Source organism: Gavialis gangeticus, unplaced genomic scaffold (assembly GCF_001723915.1).
Source record: "Gavialis gangeticus isolate Ggan-Ray unplaced genomic scaffold, GavGan_comp1, whole genome shotgun sequence".
Classification (NCBI taxonomy): Eukaryota; Metazoa; Chordata; order Crocodylia; family Gavialidae; genus Gavialis; species Gavialis gangeticus.
In genome coordinates this window covers 45,271,248-45,279,050 of record NW_017729027.1, presented here as the reverse complement: position 1 = coordinate 45,279,050, position 7,803 = coordinate 45,271,248, and the positions used below count along the sequence as shown (strand labels likewise).

Sequence of the window (7,803 nt, the reverse complement as noted above, 5' to 3'; positions counted from 1 at the left end):
GCCGGGGCGGCTTCGTGGCGGCGCCCGGGACCAGCGACCGCGGGACTCCGCGCTGCTCCGGGCTCTGCCCTGCGGCCGCCCTCGCTCTCCAGACCCTTCCTTCGGCTTCCAGCTCTGAGGTACTTGTGCTAGGCCTGCAGTTGCTTCCACGAACAACCACGGTCAAACTTCTTGGCAGACTTTTTACACACGTATAAATTGTACGAGTGTGTGTGTGTGTGTGTGTGTGTGTGTAAACACGCATACACACGTTCGTTTTATATATATGTGTATGTATGTGTATATATGCATATACATGAGGAGTGCATAGATGAAACGGGGACCCTAAATTGAAGCAGTGGGTTTCAAAAACACCGCTTCAATTTACCCCCATGTCTACACCTGCATCTTACCTGCTTCTCTGGCGGCGGGGAGGAGAGGGTGAGCTGCCAGTGCATGGGCAACAGGTACCTCCTGAGTCTGGGGTGGCACTAGATTGCTGCTGAGGGGTGGGGGTCTTCCCGCGGCTGATCGCTGAGCCAGTGGCAAAACAAGAATTGTGTTTCTGGTTTCGCAGCTGGCGCTTTCAGGGGGTGCACGTGCACCCTCATGCACTTGTGCACTCCCTACACATCTCCAGTGTGCCAGTGGGTGAAGTGGTCCGTGGCCACATGTAGGGAAAGAGTGTGGACGGGCTTCAACTGAGTGTACCACGTTTGGGAATTTGGGAAAATGTACACACGTGCGTGTGTGTGTACATATACAAGTGTGTATATAAGATGTGCAAGTGTGTGTATGTATGTATGGAGGTGTGTGTGTGCGGCATGTTCCAATGACTGCAGCCCCTCTCACTCTCAGTATGTGTCTTCTGGGTATGCTTATTAAACAAAACATTTGGGGGTACTTCATATCTCTATACAGTCTCGTTGAGCACCAGTTAAATCAATGAAGTGTTTTTTTTTTTTTCTTTTTTTCCTTTTAACACACATGAGAGGGAGAGAGGTTTTGAACATGGAAGGTGTTAAGTCCCCCCTTGCAATGGCAATGCAGTGGCAATGGCATTGAACTCAGTTATACTTACATGGGGTTTATGACCATTCAGCTATTTTGCTCAACAGTGGAAGAATCCCCTTTTTGCTAGGGTGATCTGTTTGATCTTTACTGTCTGTCTGACTTCAGATTTGCTTAATGCATCTTGTCATCTTTTTAGCCTTGGTAATCCAGGAAGTGTTTACCTGTGTTCATCTGATGAATGACAGTGTTTCTTTACACACAGGCTTGAAATTTAAGTAGTTCTGAAGGTTGAGTTGGGATGGAAACATTTTAATTCAGGCTACAGCAACACTGCAACACATGCCTTTCTCTGTAAGAAGATACAGAGATGCTGTTTTTGATGTATGTACACAAAGCCCAACGTACTTTATTCAGCGCCTTTAAGCAGGCTCTCTATTAGCACTCTTCAGATAACCAACCTGGCTCACCTCTGTTTATAGTTACTGGGTACGTAACCTGGAGTAACTGTGCACAGAGTTCAGATGACCTGGGAAAATTCTCTTGGCTTTGTTCTCTTGATAGAAAAGCTTAACTGGAGACACCTGAACACAGATTTGCTTGCTAAGACCCTGAGGGGCAGAGAGCTTGTGCTGCTGATGCTGCACTGCCAGGAGGTGCCTGTGCATACATGTGTGCTCTGTAAACTTCTTCAGTCTGCTTTGAGAATGGCAGCAGTGCACAGGGCAGCCTCGATTGGCTACCCATACTCCTCAGAATTGGGCAGTATCTCCCTGTAGCACAGTGTAGGATTGTGAAGGTGATATTGTCTGCTCCTTAGAGCCCAGCAAGTGACATGCTGTTTCCTGAGGTGATGGGCAGAGGGGAAAAAAGCACCCAGGGATGGTGGAGGATTCTGCTTTGTCTCTTCTCAGAAGAGAACATGTACAGGCATTTGTTCTTCCAGGAGAGACTCTCCTGGGGGTGATTTAATCCTAGTTGTTCTCAGGTTATTTTTCTGAACATTTGTACACTTGTAGTTTCTCTTGGGAGAGTGGAAACTGGAGACACAGAGCGTCTGTGAAACTGAGCAGACACCCCCTGACTTGGGGAGCTGACATGTATATTTATTGGTAGAGGCCACATCCTCAGCTGGTCTGAATTGATGTAGCTCCATTAATGCCAATGAAGGAAAGTCCAATTTAAACCAGGTTAAGATTTGGTCTAGTATTTTAAATGGTTAGTTTAGACTGGGGTCCATGATGTGAGGAAGTTTTACCATGTGATGAGATTAGGGAAGAGTTGAGGTTCTTTTACTGTTTCAGCTACATATTTCCATATTCCAAACTTCTTAATTTGTAACTTCTATTTTGTAGTAATAACCGCCACCCCCCAACATTTTAAAATAACATTAGAGTTTTCTGATTTTTTTTTATTGTTGCTATATATTTCAATTCCGGCTCCACAAATATTTTTTTCCCAGTTTTAGAAAATTGAGAGTGCTATACATATGAAATAATTGGTAATTCATGTTTGGCTGCATCTTGACATGTGTGGGAAGATAGTTTACATTCCATTATCTTTAATTTGTACTTCATTAGAAAAATTTGGATTTGGTAAAAAATAGTATCTGGCTAAGATTTTCAGGTTATGACTATGCACAATGCCATAACTCATCTTACGCCCTTTTTGGTTGAGAGCATTAGTAAAAATGCCACTTATATGCCTATTTCCTGAAGTACCTTGTGCCTCTTCTCATTGTGCTTGGATCCTAATGAATTGAGCTCCTGTGGCAGCTCTTCCACAGGAAAGTTCATGTGAAGTTGTGAATGAAAATTTAAGTGCCTTCTTTCTGTATTCAGGCTGGGCAGTAACATAAGATCCTACTGGTAGAGCTAGTAGAGATTGCCCCATGTTCTCTCTAAAAAGAATACATAGATAATTGCTGAGTTTTCCCTATCTCCCTCTTTTTAAAAGAGAAATTTTATAGATGTGTATGTGGAGTCAGACTATAGAAAAAACATACCTGAGTAGGTACACAGAAATTCTCAAATGTGTTGTTACTAAAATCGCCAAATATATTTTTTTCTGCTGTTTTTAGGTTAACAAAGATAGTTCCAGGTGTATGAATGAGAGTGGAAATATCTACCATACAACTCCCTTGTGGAAGCTAACCCTATATATAAAAAATGTATTGGGAAAGTATACATTGTATCCTACTGGCTTCTAAAAGTGATTTAGACAGAGAAAAATAGAGGGAAGTAAACTCTCCATAGACTACCAGGAAATATGTGGAAGACTGCTAGTGGTTCTTAGACAGCAGCTTGAGAATCACTAATAGAAGGTAATGAAATATTGTAAGAGTTTAGTTGCATCCTCCTTCCACAATGAGGGGAAGATTAATGCAATAATTAATTTGTATCTATTCTGTATAATGGATTGTGAATCCAGTATTCTGTTGTTTCCTTGTGTGATGTATAATGCCACACTTCAAGAGGGGTGTGGCCAGCCTGGAGAGGGTTCAGAGGAGGGCCACCTGCTTGGTGACAGGGCAGCAGGACAGGCCCTACGAGGAGAGACTGAGGGACCTGAACCTGTTCAGCCTCGGCAAGAGGAGGCTGAGGGGGGACCTGGTGGCTACCTACAAACTCATCAGGGAAGATGAACAGCAAATAGCTAGAGCCCTTTTCTTCCCAGCACCACGTGGGGTGATGAGGAACAATGGTAATAAGCTGATGGAGAATAGGTTTAGGTTAGAGATCAGAAGGCAATATTTAACAGTTAGGGTAGCCAAAATCTGGAACCAACTTCCCAGGGAAGTGGTCCTTGCCCCTACCTTGGGCAAATTCAAGAGGAGGTTGGATGATCACCTGTCTGGGGTCTTGTGAACCCAGCATTCATTCCTGCCAGTGACAAGGGGTCAGACTAGATGATCTGTTCAGGTCCCTCCTGACCCTAGCTTCTATGAAACTATGGAAATCCATTTTTTGAAGAAGAGTCGAGTCTTGGTATGTTAGAACCAATGCTTTATTTCCAGGAATAGAGTTTTTTGCCCTTAAATTCTATCCAAAATAAAATATATTGTGCATTTTCATATAAGAAGGACTTTTACTTTTGTTCATGTCCACAGACATAATAATGTTTTTGAATTTTAGCATATATGAGCAAAGCATTTGCTCTTTGTTTATGTTTTGTTTTATTTTTGAATGAAAAAAATGTGTATGATTTCAGACAGGGAGGTAAAAAATGTCTTGCTAACTTCCTCAGTCCCAGATAAAAAAAGTTGATTCATACTTTTCCTCTGAAATGCATGAATTAGAAAGACTCTGGGAAGCAATGCATAACTGTATAGCATTGTTTCATGTCACACACATTAGCTGTTTCATCAGAAAGAGTGAAGTTTAATGTTGGATGCGAGGGCAAGCATTTAACCAGAGCAAAAGAGATTGTTCTACGTAAGTGGTGGAGAATAGAAGATTTATCTCTGAAAAATCAATTTCAGTGACTTACAATACTTGCTACTTGGACCTGAACTCTGAATACATGCTACTGGACTCCATGTTTGAGGTCAAATACCCTGGTTTCTCTAGGCAGACAAGGTTCTTTGGGTGAATCTCATATTTTTTATTAGACCAATGTGAATACTTGGGGAAAAAAATTCTTAGCAAGCTTTAAAAACCCTTTGTCAGGCTGAGGAAGCATCTGCAGTTGGTGTGTGCTCTTTCTGGGTGGAAACTGGTGTGTGCTCTTCCATCCAAGAAGTAAAAGCCTGCAAGATCAACAGACTTTACTGACATCACTGATGTCTATTTTCAGTTATTCAAGTTGGTTTAATAAAAGATATCAGATTCACCCAAAGAACCTTGTCTGCCTATGTCCTTAGACTAACATTGCTACAATCTACACCCCCAGTTTGTCTAATCTTTTTTGGAAGAGTTTAAGCCGTTTCTGATACTACTATTCATTTTAAATTGTGTACTTGTATGATTGAAATAATGCATCCAGAGAGCTCAAAATACCTCACAAAACAGGTTGAATGCTAGTCCCATTTTAAAGATGGAGGGATGGGAAGGAAGCCAAAAGGAAGTTGCTGATAAAGTCTAAAGTATGATCTGGTATAGTTCTGACCTGGAACACTGTTAAAATTGATTTTTTTTATATTTACCTTTGCAGTTTATGTATCTTTTGATGCTCAATTTCTTACCATTTTTATTATGTTCAAGTTTAATTTTTGAATATAGCATTATGTAATATTGCTCTTGTTGCAAATCACAGGGGAAAATTATTTAAGAGGTCAGTGAAATCTGTTGATATTGCAGGCTTCTACTTCAAGAAAAGAATATAGAAGTTGCGGGGGCGGGGAAGGAACCTACTTAATGATTTTTGTCCTTTCCTCTGCAAGTGAAGGTGGTGAAACTTGCTGATGTCAGAGTTCAGAGCAAAATTTGTGCTTCCGTGGGAAACTGGAATCTCAATATTTGAAATGGTATTTATATAGCCTTTTGAAGGTTGAAGTACACTGTGACCATTCTACTATTATTAGGTTTTTTTTCTTGCTCTAGTTGTAGTCTTTATAGCGACCCTCCTCCACCCCAGAAAATGAACAAACAAGATGAAAGTATTTAGCAATTATGTGATGTCCGATGTAGTCAACTGCATACAATCCATTTTTCCTGACAAGAAACAGTAGAGTTAGTTTTCCAAAGGCAATCCATTCCAAAGAGCTGCAAATGTTCAGAGTAACTGCCTTAGTTGAGAGACAAATACTTTAAAGTCAGTGGGACTTGAATTGGATCCTTGGTGAATACTTTCATCGTTTTGTTTCATGAGAATTTTCCTTCAGTGAAAATTTCCATACATCATCAATCAACTTATTCAAAGAATAACTCATTCCTGCTTTATAAACCAATACTCCCATTAACTTAAATGGAAGGCTGGCACAAGCATTTATTTTGCTTTCTGCTTGTATGTTTGTTTTAAAAAAACAAAACAAAGTTAATTCCAGGTATTGTAAACATAAATAAACTTGCATTCTTTATTTTGAAAGCCAAGTATGATTTTATTTTTAGAGGTTGTAAGTGATATGTTGGGAAGTCAGAATGTTTCTCGGAGCAAGAGATGTTCTGTCATAGCAATCTTGAGTTGTTTGAGTTAATATCTCATTTTTATGGCAAACTTTTTCTTTCTCTATGCTTTTCGTGTCGTGGCTTCATAATCAAATACTGCCGAGGCCTGTGTTATGATTGAAATGTGTGGTGAGATGTGTGCGACTACATTCTGACACAAGAATGGAAACTTTACTGGATGTTTAAGTATCTGCAACTCTTGCTGTATAGCAAGAGAGCATAATTATGAATGTCACTCCTGTTTCAAATTGTTAGTGAGGAAGTTTGGAAGTGACATCACTAGAAACAGACCTAAAGTTACTGATTTTTCTTAGTGAGTTTCTTTTCATAGTTCTTTGTTTATCCAAAGAAAAAATAATTGAAGAAATCCTTTGTTAGTGTCTGTTTTGTGTATTGGACTACAAACCCTTTGTGCTAGGTGCTATACAAGCATTAAAAAAAGATGGTTCTGCTTCAAAAAACATAGAAACTGTCCTAATTTAAAGATATTAGTTAATATCAAGAATTATTTGTGGCTTTGTTTTTTTGGTAGTACAATTATCTGTCTGCTTTATATGGTCACCATTATAATTTTTATAGCATTTCACGATCTTTAATGAATTTTATGTTTAAACACCCTATGAGTTAGAGATCCCAATATTACAGATGGGTGACCTGGCCTCAGTTTGCCATGGAGTAGTTCCACAAAAGGAGTTTGGAATTTTTTTAGATGCTTCGTTCTTGGAGTAGAATCCAGAACCCCAAGTTAAGCACGTAGGACAGTGGTTTTCAGCCTTTTTTTGGAAATAAGATACCTCTCATTTGACTTGAGGCACTTCTCCATAACTTTTTGTGAATTTAGCTTCTGAAAGTGGGTGCTACTTATTTATAGATCGGGGGTGGGCAAAGTACAGGCTGTGGGCCAGATCCAGCCTTCCAGGCCATTCTATCTGGCCTGTAGGGCCCCTAAAAAATTTAGAAAAGTAATGGTTATCTGCTGACTGCCTGTCAAAGATGACAGGAGACAGGGGCAGTAGGATCCAGGGGAGCCAGTAGGACCCAGCAGCTGGGCCAGCCTGGCCTGCCCCCCCTCCCTATCTGGAAGCCTCTGCCTAGCAGAGTCTTCTGGTCTGGGACCCTAGGGCTGTTCCTGCCTCCCTGCACCAGAGGGAAATTCAAGTAAGAGTGGAGGTAGGGGAGGGGAGGCAGGGAAGGGCTGTGGGGACCGCGCCAGTCCTCAGGGACAGGCTGGGCTAGCTCCTGCTGAGTCCTGTGGTCCAGCCATGCAGCTGGGAGATGCGTGGCGCAAGAGTGGTTGGCGGGTAGACAGGGAAATGTTGGAAGTGGCCCCAGTGGCAGCAAACAGGCATGTAGAGCGCAGCTACAGCTGGGTGGGTGTGCGGGGCCCATGCAGGTGTCCCAGGGCCAGGGCCGGTGGGGGTCAAGAGCAGGGTGGCAGAAGTGCAGGGACCAGGCCAGCAGGGGCTCTGGAGCTGGGCTGGCTCCCTACTCTCCCTGCTGGTGTAACCTGGCCCGGCTCCATAGATCCCTGCTGGCCCAGACCCATGCCCCTGCTGCCCCACTATGGGCCCCACTGGTGCTGGCCGCATGCTGTTGTGGTCCACGCCCACTCGCTGTCACTCCAGGATATATGGTAATGTAAATTCCCTACCCGCTCCCATCCCCTGCTGGCCAGGATCAGGCCCACCACTCCCTGCACCTGTTCCCC

General features: G+C 42.3%; 1 protein-coding gene across 4 annotated transcripts in view; it reads left to right on the top strand.

The window, feature by feature from the left end:
- Positions 1-22: 22 nt before the first annotated feature.
- ARHGEF10 (Rho guanine nucleotide exchange factor 10) overlaps positions 23-7,803 on the top strand; it is a 272,411-nt gene continuing 264,630 nt past the window's right edge. For all 4 annotated transcript variants that reach the window (XM_019520609.1, XM_019520611.1, XM_019520610.1 and 1 more), the window contains exon 1: positions 23-119. The gene's annotated coding sequence lies outside the window, so the exon portion shown is untranslated. The remainder of the gene's footprint in view (positions 120-7,803) is intronic.